Consider the following 22749-nt stretch of genomic DNA (forward strand, 5'->3'; position numbering starts at 1 on the left):
CGACCCGAAGATTGCGAGTCGAGTACCCTAACCACCTGGCCATGCTGGGCCTACACCCACAATAACAGACAAGAAACCTATGATGATAAATACACCTATAACAATATAAAGGAATTATTAAAAATACATTTCAAATATGTCTATAACTCCATGAGATAGTATGAAACGTTTATCTAAAAATAAATTATGACAATTTTATAGGAAAGATGACTTTAACTTTGTATCAGAAGGTATGAAACATTTGACAGGAACTATGTTTATAACAATATCAGGAGGTAAAAAACCTTTGCAAGCATTGTCTACAACATTTCTTTAAGATCAGAAAATACTTATTGAACATTGTCTCATGTGTTAGATATTTTCTTTTTGCGTATTTACGTAATTAACATCCTTGTGTGGGAAACAGTTTTCTGATCTTATAAAAACTGTATTACAACACTAATTATATTTATCAAAGATAATCACCAGTATTCAACTTAGCTTAAAAACGTCATGGTTCGATTTTTGTTAAGTTGCCAGTAATAACAAGAAAGAACTTAACAATGTCATGATTCAACTTTTAAAAATCTATTATAATAATACTCAGTTTTTGTTTGTACTGAAAATGTACATACATCTTACTAACTAAATGCTTATGCGTGCACATTAAATTTCAACGGATATAAACAAAAGGCGGATGTAAATATACTTTAATAGACATTTTGTACAACAACATATTAAAAGCTTATCGAAATGTTTAAAAAGGTCTAACGTTAGATCATAGAATCACTAGCTATAAAAGGCTCATTGCTTTGTCACTCTGTCGAGAACGCTTTCACGCTTCTTTGTTTGGTGCTGCTTAACAATATACATCGTCGCTTAGCAACAAAACTTTTACCCGATCGTTCTTAGGCCAACTAAGGTGTTTATGATGAATGCTCAATATTCATGCTAATTTGTTAGAAAGGTTTGTTTTTATTCTTTATTGTTTTGATAGCTTCGGTGATATAACAGCAAAATAGTTTAATTCAAAGTTTATGACACTGAGTTGTAGCCAAAAGCAAAATAAATTTACCAAGCAGTGTTGCAGCTAAGCCTTACGTTACGTTTATGCATTAGGCCTAATGTTTAAATTATACTACAAATAGCCTTACTATTACTAACGTTATAGAGTCAGTGTTTAAAAAGTCTTAAGTGGTGAATAATTGTTAATTAATAAATATTATTTTGTTATTTTAACACATGTATTATCTACAATCGAAAGAGTTGAAAACTTGTGTCAGAATGTCCGCACTATGTTTCTTACTCCCTGACCTAGAATATAGTGAAAAGAATGCACACTACTTTTGTTCACGATAACATTTTATTTTTCTGCGTATGTTTTACAAAAATGTGGTGATTAAAGAATTACTTCGAGACTGATGAAATAAGTGAAGAGTAAGTACATTTTGGAGGTACAGACAAATTATTTTTAGTTAATTCTATAGTTTTCGTTAATTATTCAACAATAGTTCCCGTCAATTTTGACGGGCTTTTATACTAGTAACATCATAATTTTATTTATTGACAGTACTAAGTACGATAAAATTTAGCTTTAGCTAAACTAAAGCAAAAAACGTACACAAGTTACAGTGTTAATTTATCGTTTTATCGAATATTGGATGTACTTAATAAAGGCTTAACTAATGTTAGACCTAAGACAAATGAACTTAGATGTCGATGTCTGCGATTCGAATTATTTTGTATTATTCTACAAATCCTGTATGTAAGGACTTACTGTTGCAATAAAGATATTAATTTGACCGCAAATGTTTTGCGGGGCCTCTGCTAGTTGTAAATAATAATATGAACAGGTTTAAAAATGTCATTATTTGATGTTATTAAGATGCAACTAGTAACAAGAACTTAAACAATGTCATGATTCAACGTTTTTATGTTGCAAACAATACTAAGAAAGAACTTTATCAATGTTATGATTCGATTTTTTTGGCTGCAACACGCAACAAAGCATCTTACAACCAGCTAGATCCCAAGTGAGTTTCATTAGCTGATAGAAAAGATTCTAAGTAACATAATGTATATTGTTAAAGATGGTGCATAAAGCATGAACCTTTCTAGAGCTTCATAATAATTGCTGATATTAAGCAAATGGAAATATTCCTCAATACTTCAAGGAAATTGAAACATTACTTAACCTAGTTATATTTTATTCCTTTGCTAGAAACTCTTACTGGTAAAGAATGAAGTTTTACAAGTATTTCCAGTCTTACTGCAATGTTCGTTTACGTTTCATATTCTGAAATAATATAGTTTTAATTACAGTGTTTACTAAGTAAATGAACAGGGTGTGGTTCAGTCATTAGGTTGGGTCGGAAATTCTGTGATTCTAGACTGCATTATTCCGATGATCAAGCTCCGCACACTTTCAGCAGTTATAAAAGTCACTTTCAATTCCTCCTATTCACATAAGAGTAGTTGTGTAGGGGGCGAGTGATGCTGACTGATTGCCCTCCCTTCGGTCAATAGTTCTAAACTATGGAAGGATAAACCTCAACATAGATGTCTCTGATCTGGTCGTTTAGCCCATTTGTAGAATAAAATATCGTTCAGGTTGAAAATACCAAGTAAGTAAAATTAGTTATTGCCTGAACGCCGAAATCTATTCAAACTGAGAGAAGAAATTGTTCTTATGATATTCATATGTAAGCAGGAAAAAAAAAGTTTAACAAAAATTATACATTTTAGAATTAATGGTAATTCCACTCGTAGAATCAACCTATGAAGAGCTCCAATACGTCAAAATTTATCAAAGTTATCATATTTGATGATTATTTGTAGCACAATGCAAATATAAGATGTGTCACTATCGATTATTACGATATAACGGATGTACAAAGTATTAGATAAAACACTGCGCAATCTATTAATCTTAGAATACACCAGTACCAAAACAATTACTAAGTTATTTAATTAAAAAGTTTTAAAATGCTTTGATCAAATAATATTTTCTACGATTTTATCCTTGTAAAAGGAATATGGAAATGATATTAAATGAAGATTTATAGTGTATTGGGTAATAACATCCCTTTTATTTATTATTTAATTTATTTATATAAGTTACGAGTTGTTCTAATAAATATCTTTGTAATATAATTTGAATCTGCTCTTAAAATTCAACAAGAAAATTTGGATTATTTGGGTCTTATTTAACGAAAGAATAATAATTTTAGGAACTTTATTTTCTTTGGTTTGTAATTTTATATAAAAAGGGTGGTATATTAATTTAATAAGAAAGGCCGTTAGGTTTGGTTTTCGATTTAAGATTAACTTGTAGAATCCTTATGGCGGTAAAATGATGGCAGTCAGTTAATGTTGCCTCCCGTAAAGGTTATACAAATATATTTCAGAAACATTCATTGCATCAGATATTTTGATATTTCATTTTGTTTTGCCATTAAATTAAAAATATATATATTTTATTTACGGGTGTAGGGACTGATGAAGTAATGTTCTAGAGGTGACTTTTGTTTTTGATACGAATTAGAAAAAAAAGATGATTGTTTTTTAAATAAATTCTGTGTTTGTGGTGTTGAACAAAATTTTTAGAGGCGATTTTTTTTTCTCGTAAATTAAGAGGCAGATGAGCTCTGCCAAATATGAATCTGATATATTAAATTATTCATGGCCTGAACTACAATATACTTGGCCCGGCATGGCCAGGTGGTTAGGGAGGTCGACTCGCAATCTGCGGATCGTAGTTCGAATCCCCGTCCCACCAAACATGCTCGCCCTTTCAGCCGTGGGAGCGGTATAATATGACGGTAAATCCCACTATTCGTTGGTAAAAGAGTAGCCCACGAGTTGGCGGTGAATGGTGATGGTAGCTTGCGCGAAATTAAAAAAACGAACAAATAATACGCTTTGTCAGGGGGAATACATCATAATTTATCATCTGGTTTCCATTACAATGCAATTTAAAGAATAAACAAAAGTATTTCTGAATCTTTCTTCATAATAAACTTTTAATAATTAATTTGCGTTAATGTTCCTCTGTTATAAAATTTCTCAAATGTTTTATTTAGTCGAAGCCAACAATACTCAGAAATAATTATTTATTGAGAAGTGACTGTTTAATTATTTACATACAAATAATGCATGAAAAATATATTTTAATGTTGAAAACCTACGTAGGTTGAGCGAAGTAACGCGCTAGGTTAACTTACATCAAGTTCAATGAAATAGAAATTATATTATGTATGAAGGTTTTTCAAATATCATGAAAACTAACTAAATGAACAACTAATCACGTAGTTCGAAAATAGCTACTCAAAGAAACTTTGATCTATGCTGGTGTTTTTATAGACCATGTACGGCACATGGTGAACACCACAACCAGCTTTTTAGCTTATAATGAATGAGGCATTGAACACAGGTGCAACTGACGACTTCAGGGTCACATGTGCAGTGGAAGGGTTTCTACTATCAAAATAATAAATGCGTTGGCATAACGTAAATGTAGTCTTAGGGTCTATCAGTTATATCTTCTAAAGCCTTTTCTCGAACTGTGTAAAGGACATAAAACAAAACTAACCTGTTTTGATTGCAAAACTTGATAGCAAAGTGTATAATCTTTCAGTGATTCTCTTTGTAAGAACAAACAGTATGGTATTTTACATTATTAAGTGGTCTTAAAATAAATAAGATAAAACAAGCAACGAATTACTAATCTTCTCCCAGAATACAAAGAAGATCAGGGTCCGTGTAATTGGAAACTACAGTCAACCGAAACTGTGCTAAATGGTAAATCCTTAGAACAATGGATATTTAATAGATATTTGAGATATACGGTTAAAGAAGAATGCCACTGCAATCGGGAGATTAGATGCAGAATTCGCGCACTAGAAGTGTTTTTCAGGACCAACATCAGGAGAAATGTCAATTTAAAATCACAAAATGTTTGATTAGGACTATTGGAACGCATGAATACTGAACAATGTGGTTATTGGAGTTTAAAAGGTATAAGATGTGGTGCTGCAGTTGGTAGTGTTAGATTAGTATTAGGAACTCAGGACCAACAAGTCGTTCTCTAGTGACTTAAGTTACAGCATCGCTAATTGCATAAATGAGGAGCAGGAAGATGAAATATTATGGGTACACCTTGATGCAAGAGGAGATGATTGTAGCGAGTGTGGTTTCTGTGCAGATTAACATGGAGCCAAGAAGGCTCCGGGAAAGGAAAACGTTATGGATTGGCTGAAGATTACTCTGATGAAGTGTAAAAAGAATTCAGATGTGATGCTGGTATTAATCTGCATTCGTTTTGTTAGTGTAAGATTTCTATTTTTGATTTTTTTCAACACCCACACCTTATCTTAATTTAACCTTAATTTTAACCTGAACAAATTCAATTGTAGTCCTTCAGTTTTATATGTTATTATGGTCTACTTTAGATGCTTGATTTATAACTCAAACTAGAATAAAAGCTACAATTATCAATTATTACTTCAATTTGCATATTAATCAATTAATATGTTACAAAATGTATTCAAATTACGTATTTTATAATAAATCGTTTCATTTCTCAGCAGGAAGTATGTTAGAACACTTATTTGATAACAGAAAGAATAATACATTTTTTACCAATGTTAACAACGATTGCACATTTTACACACTTTAAAATCAAACTAACATTATGTACAGAACATGCATGCTGTATTCATGGTAACGATGTGCACATATTATGGTGATGATATAAACAGAATATGAATTCTGTTTCATGGAAAACTTTACACATCTCAGGAATATTGTATTTAAAGTAACAATATATATAGAATTTGAAACCTGTATCTAAGACGAAGTCGAAAATAATACATGAATTTCTGTACTGCATGGAAATGAAAACCTGCCATTTTACCATAGAAGTTTTCTTGACACTTCTTTATAGACAATTAAATTATATCTAAAGATTTTGTTTATCTTAACTCTTAGCTTTAACATGAAAGTGAGGAAAAGTAATAATTCTAACTCAAATGCTAACTAGATTAGTTAGAGTGAAGAAAATACATGAGATATTGTTTGATGTCAAACCAATCTCAACAGCTGGCCATCTCAAAGGTCCAGACTGTGTCTCTTCCTTATTTTAAGAAAATGGCGATGGTCAGCAATTTAAGATTGTGGCACCGAATTACAATAAGCAGTCCAACTACTTCCTGTACCAGTTTCTTGGAAGTAAATTAAGCTAGAGAATGAAACTATGTATAGTGTAAATCTATGATAAAGAGTATTGTCAAAATAGGTTTGTGTAATTACATGCTAGTAAACACGTTTCCTGAGTGAAAAATTGTTAATTAATCTGGCTTGAATGTAATAGAAATTGATTATCATGCAAGAATGGAGAAATGATATTTGAAATTTATGCGTAATGACTAGCCAACACGCTCAACTGGATTAGGTGTTTTACTGTTTAAAGCAGCTGTCTTTATACATAAAAATAAAGCTTAAATTGTACTAAAGAAGAAAATACAAATCAGCATTCAGAGAAGCTGCTGAACAGCCGAGAAAATGTGAAGTTTGTTAAACTTATAACCTAGAGTCACAAGATGGTGTGACGAAGTAAAGTTCTATTATTATGCCACGTGTAGCTTGGTAGTGGCATTAAACCTAGCAAACAAAACAAAAACTTTTACTCTCTGGATAACGATGAATAACTTTTTATTTCAGCCAACGTTTCGCCATTGCGTCTTCTTCAGGGTTAATAGCGCAAGAACTGGTTGTGACAAGTAAACCGTTTTTTTTTGCCACCTTTTTTGATTAGTCCTTGAAGCCTAATTTGAGTTTAGTAGTCATCTAGCACCCAAACGATAGTAAACTTCAGTTGTCGTGGTAAACGTGCAGAACCCTTAACAACATATAGGTATACTAACTAAATCTAGTACTTACAAGTAATACTAAAAACTTCACATTTATAACGGTGCTTTTAAGAAAATTAAATATACGTATGAACGATTCATTAAAAGTTGCATTAAGGACACCACTGATAATGAATACATCCGCGTACTCTGCATTCGAGAAAAGACTGACTAAAACACTAATTGCAGTACGGGATCTATTAACTCGGTACAACATTAAGCTCAATTTATGAACATTACTTCCAAAATATCTTGGAAGCAAGCATAAAAACTATTATAAACCCAGGTTATTTTACAATATCATACGGGTAATTCTGTGTACAAAATACTTAATTTCAGAAGTTTCTTCTACTTCTTTTTTTTACCCAAAGGATAAGTATTTTTTAAACCTTGTTATCCGGATCAAAAACTGGTAGAAGCTACAAGTCAAGCTATATCAAATTATGTATACCTGACAGAGGGTAAATAACTTTCCTACCGTACTGTAAAACAAATTGAACAGCAGGGAAGTAAAAGACCCTCATCGAATTGGTGATAACGTGTTCTGTGGGCCTGGCTGTGATGAATGATTACTTTGTAAACCGTGGTCAGGGGCAGGTGATGTAATGAATAGTGTGGTGGGTGTGCTTAATGGAAACAAATGCGGGCAATCATAGCATTCAAAATTGCTGGTTTTCAGGATCATAGTAAAAAATAGAATATCAGGTTAATTGAACCTGCTCCAGTTAACCTCCACCCGGATTGATCAACTGAGCATGTTAAGATGTTGACTCGAGAGAATTTGCAGCTTTACAGTACTGTCAATCAGGCTGTCACTCATTACATTAAGACTACTTGTGGCCCACAGACAAACTGCTTTAAAAAGTATGTGGGTCTTGAGTAGATTTACCATTGTTTCTCAATACCATCATCAGTAGACAATTGTTCGATGTTGAAAATTGCGGAAAAGATAAAAATATTGCAAACTTGAACCTAAACAAACACTTATTACGATAGACTTCAGTTAGCAATAAGAGGAAATATTACGTTTGAAAAGGTAAGAAAAGAACATGAACGAGGATAAAATGCCTGGTCGATTAACTAGTTCATTTTATCGCCTAACGCAAACAGATAGACATTATAAGAATTCCTTTGATGTTATAGAATCAAACGCTACCAGAATAACATTACAACGGATAACATTACAGTAAGAAAGTATCTATTCTAAGAAAACAGGATTGTAAAACGCACTTACTCTACATAGAATAGTCATTTGAAAGCAATTTAGAGGCGATCTCATAACAAAGTCGACACTTGATAATATAAATTGTATGTTTTTGTAAGTGAGAAAACAGTCTGTGGTGGTATTTTCTTTACATAAAAACATAATCATGTTTACAATTATTCTACGATAGTTTGGCGAAATGCACTTTAACTTATCCATCTATTGCTTTTGATATAAATTGACGAGATGGGAATAGTTCATGAAGCTATTAAAATATATTCTTATGTGACGTATGTTTGATCGTGTATGGGAGGGCACGAGCAAATAACCAATACAGGATAGCTGTTTGATGTGAAATCAATAGTAACTCTTCCAATCTCAAACAAACTCATAGACCGCTTCCTAATGATGTTTAACAAGCAGCTTGATCGTGGAGTAAATAATTGATAACATAACCATCAATAATGAAGCAGTGAACCATCTGAAGTGAACGTCTTGATCTTTCCAACTTAATGTAAAAAGTACCATTACCTTCTGCCTTATACAATACAAAATCGTCACGCTATGTAGTAAGAAAAAGTACCATTACCTTCTGCTTTATACAATACAAAATCGTTACGCTGTGTAGTAGGGAAAAGTATCATTTACCTTTGCTTTATATAAACCTCAAATAGTTACGCTATATAGTAGCGAAAGGTCCATCACATTCTGCTTTATGAAACACAAAATCGTTCCGCTATGTAGTTCGCTATCTATAAAATCATTTTGACCGTACAGCTTCGATGTATGTGTGTGTGTGTGTGTGTATTGAAAAGTATACTTTTTTCCTTACTTTTTCAACGTCGGTTATTGCAAGTTTAACCACGCCGAAACGGTTTGTGTTTAGAACGTTTTACTGTTTGTTTGTTTGTAATTATGCATAAAGCTACACAAAGAGCTATCTGTGCTCTGCCCACCATGGATATCGAAACCCGGTTTCTAGCGTTGTAAGTCCGCAGACATACCGCTGTGCCACTGGGGGGCACGTTTTACTGTAGATGGAACACAAAATATAAATCTTATAAGGTAACACTAGCTTTTTAAAAATATTGTAATACAAAATATGAATTATAAAATTTAGTTTATTTTTTATTTTTAATCTTGTCTCATTTTCATTAAGCACTTACACACACACATATATATATTTACAATTGATGCAATTTATAGTATTAGCCCCATTCTATTTACCTATATTTTTCAATGTATATAATTACGCATAAGCCTATTAAATACAGTTTTAACAATATAAACCTTAATAAAGTTTGACTAATTGATTTCAATCTACTTGGGTAATTACAATAGAACAGCGTCAAAGTAGCTCTCTACCTACTTCAGCCTCGCTTAGTATTTAAAAGCATCGGTATCCCAGTTATATATGATTCAGTAATAAATTTAGCTTTCCTTAATGTATTCCTTAGAGAGAGACTATTGATTTAAAACCATTCACTATATTACTTTGGGATCTTGCCGTATTCCACAGTAAAGACATATGATAGGTAAGACTATATTTCATTTTAGATTAAGTACAAAATACAATAAGTAACAATACATAAGAATTGATCAATAAGTTTGGAAAGGGACTAATGTTATAAAATCCTATTCTATGAGTATAAAACAGGGGCACTTTTATAAAAGTGAAAACTGGTACTTTTAGTATGACATCTGGAAAATGGATTGAAATAGTCTAAATGTTTTCTTTATACCTTTGAAAAAGAAAATTGAAAAGACAGTAATTTACCAACTAAACATAATCTAAACAGCTTTGTGAAGTTTTTTAAAGAGAAATGTGTAAGAAAACTTTCTTCTTACCGACAGCTTGTACGTTCTTTTTTCAGATTGCATTGCAGACAGCCAGGAAAAGCACAAGTCCACGCCATCTCGCTCCAAGCACCAGACTGCTGCCTCTGGTTACAGCTGTGATGCAGCCTGGGTGTAGGTCCTCTGTACTCTCGTCACTAGACGTCGCGTTGCGCAGTTATAGAGGTCGTGATGAATGCTGAGAGCAATAAAGATGACTTGGCTACTAGGGTGAAGATACTGACCACTGTAGGTCGGAATAAAAGAGCATCGCTAGATATCTTAATAATAAAAACTGAAAGAAAACATAGGGGTGAGGTAATCATAAAAACAGTTACAGTTGTACGCATAAGGTATGATATATTTTTTTTTATTTCCATCTCATAATCACCTTTATTAAAAAGTGATATTACAGAATTTATTTTACACAACTTTTCTTAAATACTATAAATCTTAACATTTGCACATGAGAGACATGACACGTGTTTTTTTAAAAACAATACAATAATAAACTGGCCTGAGAGACATGACACGTGTTCTTTAAAAAACGATGCAATAATAAGCTTAAATGAGAGACATAACACGTGTTCTTAAAGAAATAATACAATGATAAGCTAACGTGAGAGACATGACACGTGTTCTTGAAAACAAAACAATGTAATAGTAAGCTTACATGAGAGACAGACAACGTGTTCTTGAAAACAAAACAATGTAATAGTAAGCTTACATGAGTGACAGACAACGTGTTCTTGAAAACAAAACAATGTAATAGTAAGCTTACATGAGAGACAGACAACGTGTACTTAAAAACAATACAACAATAAGCTTCTCTTTTCTTAATTATTACAGGAAGATCAGCTGTCTACAACTAAACAATACTGACAAGCCGGACAACCAGTGAGTTAATCGACAAACCTAAGTAGTTTGTCGAGTATTTTTTTCTCTATTAGTTTTTATTATTACATATACATTGATATCTATGCTTGTATTTGTATTCGAAGAGAGCATGTTGAAATCAATAAAATAGAATATTGTAACACACAATAATTTACTTGTCAAGCTATACTCTGTTGTCCACTTCTGTGTTAAGTGGAAGGTCTTTTCAAAAGACACGGTGACACACACAGAAATACACTCTTATTTGGTTCCAAATACACAATCCATATTTCAGCGTATTTATTTCATGTTTTTTTATACATAATTGAGTAGATTTTGATTGGTAAATAAAAACACGTTCCAGTTATATCAAGTCTCTACTAATATATTATTAAAATCGTTTTAATTAGCTGTTACTCACGTAATACAATGAGCCGGTAATCTAATCTAAGTTAATCTACGGTTAACTTTAATTATTAAACAAAAAACATGTGCTAAATACATTAAATTTCATAAGAACTGTTTTTAATATTTGAGAATTCTCGAGAATAGATTTTACCATTATGTTAACCTCTCCTTACGTGATTAAACAGGCGTTTTCACCATTTTGAAACTATCACGTTCAAAACGTTTCTTTATTTTACTTGTGAATGTTACCAATGTTACTAATGTAACAAAATAGGTGCTAGTGATAGTATTAGAACAAAGCATGTTGAAATCAGTAAAAAATACAATATCGTGACACACTATATCAGAGAAAAGTACGTGCATATTCCGCAAAAAACCTTAATCTAATTAAAGAATACAAAAGAAAATAAGCTCCAACCCTCATCATCTATTAAGTATAAAAGCTAAACCAACTCACCCCTGAAAATTACACACAGAGAGTAAACCACTCGTAAAAAACTGGTACATTGTTGCAATGTTTCCTCTTCTACCGACACAGATCACTCCGGCCTATTGCCAACACAATGGCACTTCAGAATACGCGGACCTCCGATTCTATCGATATCCATCAAGCCAACGAACTTTCCACGTTAAGGCCCTAAACATACTTTATCGGCTGGGCTATAACCCAGCTAGTCACCCTGAAAAAAAAAATACTGTCAGAACTCGCTAAGCCTAACCACCTCGCTTCGCGTTCCTTCTGATTGTAACTTCGATCTCCCTTAACGACAATCTTGCATGGGAGTGCTTGTTTTTCTGCCATTAGGGTGGTTAGCGTGAGCAGCAGTGTCTGACGCCCATCCTCCCTATAGCAAGAACAATGAGACTCGCACATAAAGTAAGGGAGCTTGGGAGTTAGTAAAGGCGTGAGAAATTTTATTAAAATTTTATTTGACCTGGCTATTTAATTATACATGTTTTTAATCACAACTAAAAGCATCTATTAAGCAGCAATAAAAAAATCTTGTATATGTATAAAAACACTTCAAATACAGGAAAAATGTAATTAGTTTTGTAACACAAAATCGCTCTAGCGGAAAAAAGATGACATTTGTTTAAAACTATTTTTATAAATATAGGTATAATGTGTCATAACGATTAAAAATAATATTTGTACAGGTGAAACATGAAGCAAGCTTGTATTATTGTTTAATGTTAATCCTATCCGTATATATCACTTTTGTACAGGGTTATCCGCAAAAATTTTTTACGTCATTTTGTGTTATTTAACTCATAAAATAATTACACATCTGATTTAAATGAAATATTCGTATTTTTAACTACATTCGTTGTACTTTCCTTCTTTCTTTGCATCGTGTTTGTCACAAAAAAACATGCTAAATTAAAATTCTATATCTTGAAACTGAAAATATTTAACTTAAAGATTTTCTTTCTTCAACAGCAATAGCAAAATCAGATAAGTTATTTTAGGGTTTTAATGTTTCAGTGGCTTGATTTCCATCTTCCCATAACAAAAGAGAAAACTTAAATCATTATAATGATCAGAGCCATGCTGTCTTCCGACTGTGTGATATTCGATATCACTCATGTGCACTAAGTATACTTATCATAGCGTATAATAGACTGGAGACAGTCTCTACTGTCTTTGGCATTGAATACCATTTGGTAAACGCAATAAGTCGATACCTTTAGGATTTAAATATTAGAAGTTTATACGATACACTTAATTATTATCCTTACAAACACAGCAGATAAGAACTTTTGCTCATTGAAAATGATAGTATTTTCTCTTGCACAGTGTGATATTGGCTCCCTTACCCTTAAATCTACAACTATGTGAGTTCGATAGAGACTCAGACAGTAAGAAAGAGCAGATCTTCAAATAATAAGCAAAGACTTTTTTAGTAATCACATTTAAAAACCTATAAAATAGCTTGATGTTAATACTGCTTTGGACCGTAATAATAACATATATCAAATATCAATAATATTAAACTATTTTTGGAGCTTTTTCTGACTAGTTACCACAGTCTATATAGTACTCCCAAGATCAGAATCAAAGAAATAAATGTGCTTTCAGAGCGAACACTACATTTATTAATATTACTCATTATCGAAATTATATTTCACAGTTACAACTAAAATAAGTTTGTCTGTAAGTTATATTTTGCTGTATAACAAATATAAATGCCGATTGTTTAATTTTTTTTCCAATATACTTATGATTATGAATGGAGAAGGAAGAACACATACCGAATTCTTTTATGTCAGCCATCTTTTATAGAAGATTTGATGTATAGAAGTCAACAATGTTGGCAAAAAGGAAGCAAAAAAGAAAAAGAGCAAAACAAACAAACAGCAAAAAACGAGAGTCCATAGAAATGCTTCAGTTGGCTATTCAACATTTGGTTTTTTGTTTCTGTTTTTCATATTGTTGAAACTCTACCGGCGTGATAGAAGTAGATCCTCTTTCAGAACCGCCTGGCAATAGCCAAATAATATGTTGTGTTCACGTCGAAAAGGCTGGTGTTTGCAGTAGCAGATTTACTTTTAACTAACCAGCACACGTCGCGTGTCTTGTCTTGTGAAAATAAGATCTTTACATGAAGATACCTCGACATTTAGAGAAATGTCTAGAAAGTCAGCAAATTTCAAGTCTCTATATGCACTCGAATTACAGTTTTTAAGAGAGCTTTAATATGAGTGACATAAAGGTCAAACGCGGCCTAGTTGTCAGCGTGCTGGGTTGTTAATATTTCAGAATTAGGGACGGCTATATCTGAACCATAGCCCTAGGAGTCTCTGATCTGCCTGCTTAGCCAATATGAGCAAGGTGACATTCAATTTGAAAATTCCAGTTCCGTGAAATAAATGTTACGTTTTAATGATATCATAAAATATAAAAACACATTTATGAAACATGATTTCGATTAAACCAGTAGCCATTTTTCAATGAGTTGAAAAAACTTAAAAAATAATTTGCCTTGGTAGTTAAATATTAAGCAACGGGAAATAATAGCAAGTTTATATGTATATATATAAATGAGGACGCTATACTACTGGTGTCCATTTGACATTTTTAAATAAATAAATTCTACAAAATGTTTTTAGTTTCTTCGCGTATGATGTGAGTGCTACACGACAGGGTTAATAACTTACATTTAGTATCTGCGTAGGAAAACTGGTTAAGAAAAAATAGAGATACCATATAATTTGACTATACGAAATTTTTATTGAAAAATCATCATCATTATAGAAAAATATATAAGGAGATACATTGGCTTACTAACTTATGGAACCACATTTTTTACAAAATCTACTATTGGTTTGATTGAAATTGCTACAATGAGTTAACACAAGAATAATGTGGTGAAAAATATTAATTAGATTGTAACCCTTTTCAACAAACTTTATTTACATTTTAGGTGGCTCCCCGAATTTCATCTTAATACAATGTTTTTTGTTTTGTTTTTTTCATTTTTCTATTTTGTTGTATTTATGTGTTACTAGACAACCCGTCACCCGTTGGCTCACCCACCATTCAGAGGTTATGAAGAATTCAAGCTAATTTCAATCTTGCACCGAAATGAAGGTTTATTTTGAGATAATTTAATTAAATATTTCAATCCAATCGTGTTATTCATAGTTCAAGAAAGATATTTGATTGTTGATCGGGAGTAAAAGCAAAGAACATTTCATTTTTCAAAAAAGATTAGTCAGAGTTTTCAGGTATTGTGATGAATTAGTTCATTATGTTATGGTCTTTCCTCTTAAACCTTCTACAAATAAGAAACAGTAACACTTTATTTTTCCTCGAATTACATACCATAACCAAGGCATATTGTTGAGAAATTCTTCAAGATCTTTTTTTTGTCATCTTACGCCTTTTAATGAAGATGGAACATTGACAGGGAAATAATATAATAGACAATGCTCGGCGAGAGGTTTTCGTTTATAAAATTTTGTTGTTGTTTTCGACTTGATTTTTATTTTATTACCTCGTCTCCATAGTTACTATTTGCAAATAGACAATAATATTGTAGGTCCATTTTATTGTTGTTCTTTCTACGTGCAGTTATAACACATTTTCATCTCATCATTTCTGTTGTGCATATATTGTTGTATAGAAGATATTTTAAAGTGATTTGTCAGGTGGAAAACAAATAGATAGATAGAAAAACAGATATGTGGCGTCATCTAGTGTACCTAAATTCATCTACTTTTTTTTTATAAAAGTGACCCGAAAAACGGAGCTAACTCGGTAACCCGTGGCCCGATTTTAACGAAACTTGTTTTATTCTGTTTCTATTCTCGTTTCTATTATCATTTCATTACAAATATTGCAGTATTGTGCGCCGTTTTTGCTGTATTTAATTACAGACAAGCTCACACACAAACAATCTCAGAGTTTTCGTACTATATAGATTTCCGCATATTAAAATTATTATACCTTTACATATCAGTCAAGACAAAGAGGGTGGGCAGCTTAATTAAGGAAGTAGTCATATTTCGCCCCCGGTGGCAAGTCTTATATATATATATATATATTATGATTTTATCTTAATGAGCACATTATATATGCTTACAAGAAGGAATAAAGTAATTTTAATCAAACACTGGAACTCTCAGATGGGCAAGATTTTTTAACTTTGTTATGGTGCTTTAAGCTGTAATATTGAGAAAATATTCTATAATATTTCTTGAATACCGCTGTTTGAGCGCAAAGCTACAGAAGAACTATCTGCACTCTGTTTACCACGGAGAATAAAATTCCGGATTTTAGCGTTGGAAGTCCGTAAAATTACCTCTGACCAACAAGGGAACAAATGTATCTTTTACCTTGCTTTGTTTTTATGAGCTATATCCTTCCACGAAATGTTATACTCTTCACGAACCGATTTATAGATAAACATTTACACGTATATAGAGATATCTTGATTTTAGTCACCTCATTGCGGTTTAATTTATTTTCACAGGAAAGCGATTCTCCAGTAAGTAATATATTTATTTAAATATAAATTAAAGCTTTGGAGAATCAAAATAAATATATAAAGTGAATTTTTGATTTAGTAAAGGAGTGAAGAGAAACACACACATATATATATATATATAGATAATAAATTTGGCTAGATTTTAGACAACTGATGCTCTGTCTGATAGATAATTGAAATATGCACTAAAATCCATAACAATATGTATTAACTTAACAACATAGTTTTACGTAATCTAGACGTTGTGAATATGTGTTGTCTGAAATTTTATTTTTCTGCTGCTATTATTGGAACATTATTGAATTCCTTTTCAACAATGTTTCTTTTTAGAACAAAAATTTATCTGTTAAATTTAGAATGATTATGTTGGATCTATAATGATTCAGAAAGTTTATATATTTCGAGAGCGGTGGTCAAAACGCAGATAGCCTATTGAGTAGTTCTGTGTTTTTAAAGCAACAATATTTCGACTTTTAATTGTAGTAGCGCACTTTATTGTCACCTATGCATGACTAGGAATAGAAAATAATGAATAATGAAACCGAAGATGTATTGAAATTTCAACAGATTTTGGCAAAAAGCTCTTAAGCTATCATTAATTTTCTTTTTTCTGTCAACAAATGATTTGCTGTGGTACAGACACATATCCTATCACTACAAGTTATTCAAATTGAAGTGGACCATTTCTGTATTACTCTAAAGAGCAAAGAACGATAAAGAATATGAAAATGAGAAAGAACGACGGTTTATCTTGAAGTAGTTTTAGTTCAAACCGGATATAATTTCGTATATTATGTTTCTGCCACAATGTTTACGGCGCTACAGCTGTTTTCGTCCAAATAGCAAGAGATAAAAAGAAATTTAAATATCGAAAATATCATGTTACATGCGGATCTCAAGGCATACTTTTGTCATCATACAAAAGATATAATTTACATTTCATTACGAAATTGTGTGAAAATTAAAAATAAATTCCGCAATAATATATTTACTGCTTAACTTTCGTGGAAGGATCTTTGAAATTCCATTCATATAGCTATAATGTTAAAACAGATATAAATACAGACTTAAAACATTTTTCCGTGAAGAATAATTTGACTTGAGTTTTGAGATAATTTCGATATGATAAATTTTAACTGATGTAAAATCTTAAAGTTCATTATATTCTTATTTGTATTTCAAATGTTTGAAATTTCAGGAATAGATTAATTGATTGATATTTTGTTTTTAATAATAGACCACTATTCAACACCAGGTGGTCGAGAATAGGGAAGAAAACATACTGTTGAAGAAGTAAAATATAACTAACAGTCACAGCCCTGATAATTTTATTTACCAACAGTGAAGGCTGTGATAATGGTTGTAACAGTACGAGTACAGCTGAAAGAATTAACTGGTTGATATATTGTTCTATTGTTGTAATTATTGTTTTTAGAGTATACTAAATATAATCAGGAATAGCTTGATGTTTATGGTAATTACGAATTTTGAGCAAATACTCTCTCAATACTTATCTATTCACTAAAACAAATAAACTTAAGGGTGTGTTTCCTTTTCCTTAATCTATTCTGGATGAAACAGGGAAATAAAAGCAAACAGTTTATAATATAATTATTCAAGTACTGACTGCATATTTACTTAAACACATATTCCATCAGTATCAATTTTGTTACAACAGTAGTTGGTCTGGGTCAATATTACAGATTACGATTCAAGAGAAAGTGCATATTTCATAAACTTATTAGATGTTGGTTTTGCCCATAGCAAAGAAGTAATGAAAATCTAGCGTTCAATCGATACTATTTGTCACTATCACGAAATTTGAATTAATATATAGCAAAACTTTCACAAACCACGCAATCAGTGCTGTAAGATAAAATGACTGAATGCAAGACGAAACCTTAGCTGCCATTTTGATGTAACGGAAAAGGTGAAACACCGAAACTTAAAAGAGTTCAGAGTTCTAACCGTTTACATACGTAATACCCTCATATCCAATTGTTAACGTTTCTTTGTTATGGTTGTTGTGCTTTCTGCTAATAGGTCAAATTCATTCAAATGTACATGCTTACTGTAGTCGCCCCACCCCCCATGTGGATGAACAGAAAGCCTAAAAGCTTACAACGCTAAATATCTAGTTTCGATTCCTGTGATGGGCAGAATCCAGATACTCCATTGTACAGTTTGTCTTAAACACAAACATTATGGTCACCTCCCACCATGTACAAAATAATTAAATATTTTGGAACTACAATTAAAACTAAATATTTAAAAGCTGCTCATTTAATATATATATAGAATTAATATCGAACGTTAGGCTGTTGTTGAAACACTGAAACTTTGAGGTTGAAGAATAATTAGTCTTATCGTTTTTGTATACGATCTCACCAAAGTTTTGAGCTTTCATAAACCAACTTTTACAAAGTATTAGATACTTTTGAAAGTTTTAAAAATAACGTGGTCCGTATTTTCGTTCAGAGAGCATCTAAAAAATTCAATGATGCATTTTTTTTTTATTTCTCACATTATTAACTTGAAGGAAACGGAACACTCGCTCTCTACGTATATTGTCGTGACGTTCTGTAGCTTTTAGATACCTTTCTCGGTTTTTATGGAGTTAGTTAAAGAGAAAAAGTAGAAAGTATTGAGTAGATTTGTTGACAAGTTAAGACTACATTTACTCCCTGTCTGTAGGACGATTTTAAGTTCAATGATATATTACTTAATTTTCTATAATGTATAAAGTACTTACATTCCTGTTGTTGGGCTTACGGAATTAGGTTCCATAATAAGAACTCTACAGATCAGAATCGCTGGACACAGTACAGACATAAAGACAAACGTAATAAGATGTCCCTTGGAATGTGATCAAGTTGTCTATTTTAAGATGATCGTCAGCTTATCAAAGGAAGTCAACTTATTTTACAATTACATCCATCCATCAATGCCAACCAGTTATCTGTCTTACTGCACTTAAAAGTGTAACTTGATTTCCATTTATTATAACAAACAAACTTAATGGCAGTGGAGCGTCTTGGGCGGTAGTGAGATTTAAACGTTAATCTAGTAGCACTCACTCGGCCTCAAACTGCGTAGCGCGTTCTTGTGGTAATGGGTCGCGAACCACAAATCTTCAGATTTATAATCCTCACATGGTAACAGCTAGCCACACCCTGTCCAAGGTATAATCAGTTTAAAAGAGTGATTTATAAACATACTAGACCAAAAATTTTATGATTTAAAAATAAATATGATAAAAAAATGGCAAATCCAACGCAAAGAACTTCTATGAATTGTTTGTTTTTTGTTTGTTTTCAATTATGTACAAAACTACACAAAGGGCTATCCGTGCTCTATCCACCACGGGTTTCTAGCGTTGTAAGTCCGCAGACATACCGCTGTGCATCTGGGGGGGGGGGGGGTCACTTCTATGAAATCCTAGCTCTCAACGGATGGGCTTGACTTCTTTAGGAGTAAAATATGTGTTCGTTGGTAAAACTAATTCGTAATAAGAAAACTCCATCATCTAGGCACGTTAGAGAGATGATATGAACAAGGAATAAAGAGTTGCCACTAGGTAGCGCTCTCATTGTTTTTTTATATATATAATTCAATAATATTACTACGTTGGTCACTGCGAAATAATGTTTACATTGGATTTTGTATAAGTTATACTTATTTATATTAAAACAATACCTCTATCAAAATACGTTAAAATTGTATGTTGATTTTAAGAAAACCAAAACACTTTTTATTTGAAATAAAAATAAACATTTCGAAACCGGATTCAATATTTCAACTAGATATAAATTATAACATAACATTCACGGCATATAACACTCATAAGGCTAAACAACGTAAACACTTATTTTTATTTAATCCAAGCAAAGCTATTGACACGTTACTTTTAAAGCATATGTCAGCTAAATTTACAAACAACTAGTACTTCAGTACATAATAATTCATATTTGGATTTGCACTAAACATTAGATAAAATTTATGGAGGGTATGTGTATAACAGGTTTAAATTAATCTCATCTTTCTTACTCGTAAAATAAAATCAAGCTGACTGTTATATATATATATGTCTTGATAAAAAGACATATATCACATATAAAGGATCACATATAAAGTGTAATAAACTTAAAATCAGACCCAAAACTCGAGCGCTTTCGAATAGTCATCTATTCGAAAGCGTTCGAGTTTTGGGTCTTATTTTAAGTTTGTTATATATATGAATACTTAATACACAACACTGCTACTTCACTCATTATGTTAAATTCTTACAGAAGATTAATATGATTCCTCCTATAAATAATATCAAACAGGAATTTCTCAGCTTGTGTGATAGCATTCCAGACGCCTCCTAGTGATCACAGACCGTTGAAAATATACACTTTTTTTCTCTGTAGTAAAACAAACAGTTTCTAATATTCAATTATCATGCTATGGATAATTCTTCAGTCATTTAATGACAATTACATCGACATAAAGAAAAGTAGCATAGTAAAATCGTCAGAGATGTACAGAACTAAGATAATTGTTCTGTTCATTAGACGTTATAATAAATATCAAACCAGTAACATAGTAAAATCGTCAGAGATGTACAGAACTAGGATCATTATTCTGCTCATTAGACGTTTTAATAAATATCAAACCAATACGGTACCGAGAACTACAGTTAATAAAACACAGAAATTTACTTTGTTGTTAGCAAACGGCTGAAAAACAGCACTTGAAATGCACTCATAAATCTTTATTTTATTGTATGACATTTCGAAGGTTTTAAAGATCATAAACAGACATTTCACTACCTTTGATCACAAAATGCAAGTATGGAAATTTTTTCCCCTACCCAGACTTTTCCGTGATATTGTACAGTTACAAAAGAAAAATCAATCGAGTATTTAATAAAAATCTAGGTTCGTGTAGAAAAGGTGGACATAAATATACTATATTACAGCTGGCACATAAAGACTAGTAGCACATGTTTTTTATTGTCCAAAATATGAATACTAAAACTACTTTCTTTAATAAACTAAAACGAACTTGTCACTAGAATAAAGCATAAAGTTGGGATATAAAGTTCAGTGCGACGTCTCAACTCAACACCGAATTCCAAGATTGTTTAAACTTGTCGTCACGCATACTATTATTACAAGGATAAGGGTTTTTTTGTGTTGTTTTTTTTCTATAATTTTAGCGTGGTGTTTCTCTCGGAAAGGGTTACCTATGATACATACACGATTGGTATTCTAGTATATAGGCTAGGATCCAGTGGATCAGAGGGGTGTTGAGGTCATAAAACGCTAAAAATTGGGGTTCTATAACTGCGGTGTGTAACAATGCAGATAATTTATTGCGTTGGAAGTTCTTAGCCTTTTCTTTTACAACCTTTATTTGCAGGTCATTTCAAATGAATTGTCTTTAAAATGTTGTTGTTGTTGTTGCAAAGCTACACATTGGGCTAGTTACACTCTGTTCACTGTGGGGCATCGATCCTCGTCTTCTGGCTTTGTAAGTTCGTAAACTTACTGCTGTCCCATCGGGGGACCTTTAAAGATAAGTCAGAGACTCTACGGATTTTAGTAATGAAATATTTGTTTCCTTTTCGATATGTATTTTTGTTATCATTTTAACTGTACACTAGGAAAGACAGTCACAGTTTCAGTTTTGTTAAAATTTATTCTGCTTTAGTCTATATATATCTGTAGATATTTACACTAATATTAAGCACAGTTTTGATATCATTCGTATTTTTATAACAAATACAGGCTTTAGTTTAGAAATATCTCAAAAATACATGAGATTACTTTTATTAAGAAAACGATAACCAATAAGAATTGTATATTGTTCTTTTTGATCAGTTGCGACTTATAAACCGATTAAAAATATAACACTCTCGCTATTTCCTCTATACTTGTGAGTTGTAGAGAAATAAAAAAAATATTTCATTTCCTTGTTGTTTAAAGTAGTATTCAAATAGATCTGTTTCCCCATTGCTTTTCTACTTTTCAGTAAACTTTTGTTTTAATCTATTTCTGACCTTAACAGTTATACGTTCAAGTGTACAAACAACTATGTTAGAATGCCACATTTAAAATGACGTAACCTTGCCTTATATAAACTCTATATCACAATTTCAGTTTTAACCTATTCGAATACAATGAGATTATTAAATGAGGTATGTACGATGTCTAACCATACAAGACTCGGCTTCTGTCCACAATTAATTTTTTTCTAGGAAAATCAATGAACTATTTCGGAAAAGTTACGTCTTTCACATTTATGCTACGTATGACTGCCGTCAGTGCATTTTTAGAATCCACATAGTAATCAATTGCGCCATCAAAAGGTAGGCACAGGTCTATTCTGTATATTCTCATTTCAGAAATATAAAATAATCTTAAACATGCATTAGTATAGAAACCATTGCAATACACCGTTACAAAAACAAATTGTTTTGAAAATGCGTCACAGTTTTTAAGGTCGTCTTATGTTTGTTAATATTTTCCAAGAAACAATAAAGTTAAAGTATTTGAGAATT

At 31.8% G+C, this 22749-nt stretch overlaps 1 protein-coding gene across 1 annotated transcript in view; it reads right to left on the reverse strand.

Moving 5' to 3' along the window:
• LOC106463794 (SWI/SNF-related matrix-associated actin-dependent regulator of chromatin subfamily D member 3-like) overlaps positions 1–22749 on the reverse strand; it is a 335955-nt gene that overhangs the window by 155881 nt on the left and 157325 nt on the right. Inside the window, exons 5-6 of the mRNA XM_022391691.1 lie at positions 11669–11891; positions 9940–10174 (exon numbers count right to left, since the gene is read on the reverse strand). The gene's annotated coding sequence lies outside the window, so the exon portion shown is untranslated. The remainder of the gene's footprint in view (positions 1–9939; positions 10175–11668; positions 11892–22749) is intronic.

Source organism: Limulus polyphemus, unplaced genomic scaffold (genome assembly GCF_000517525.1).
Source record: "Limulus polyphemus unplaced genomic scaffold, Limulus_polyphemus-2.1.2 Scaffold55, whole genome shotgun sequence".
NCBI classification, from domain to species: Eukaryota; Metazoa; Arthropoda; class Merostomata; order Xiphosura; family Limulidae; genus Limulus; species Limulus polyphemus.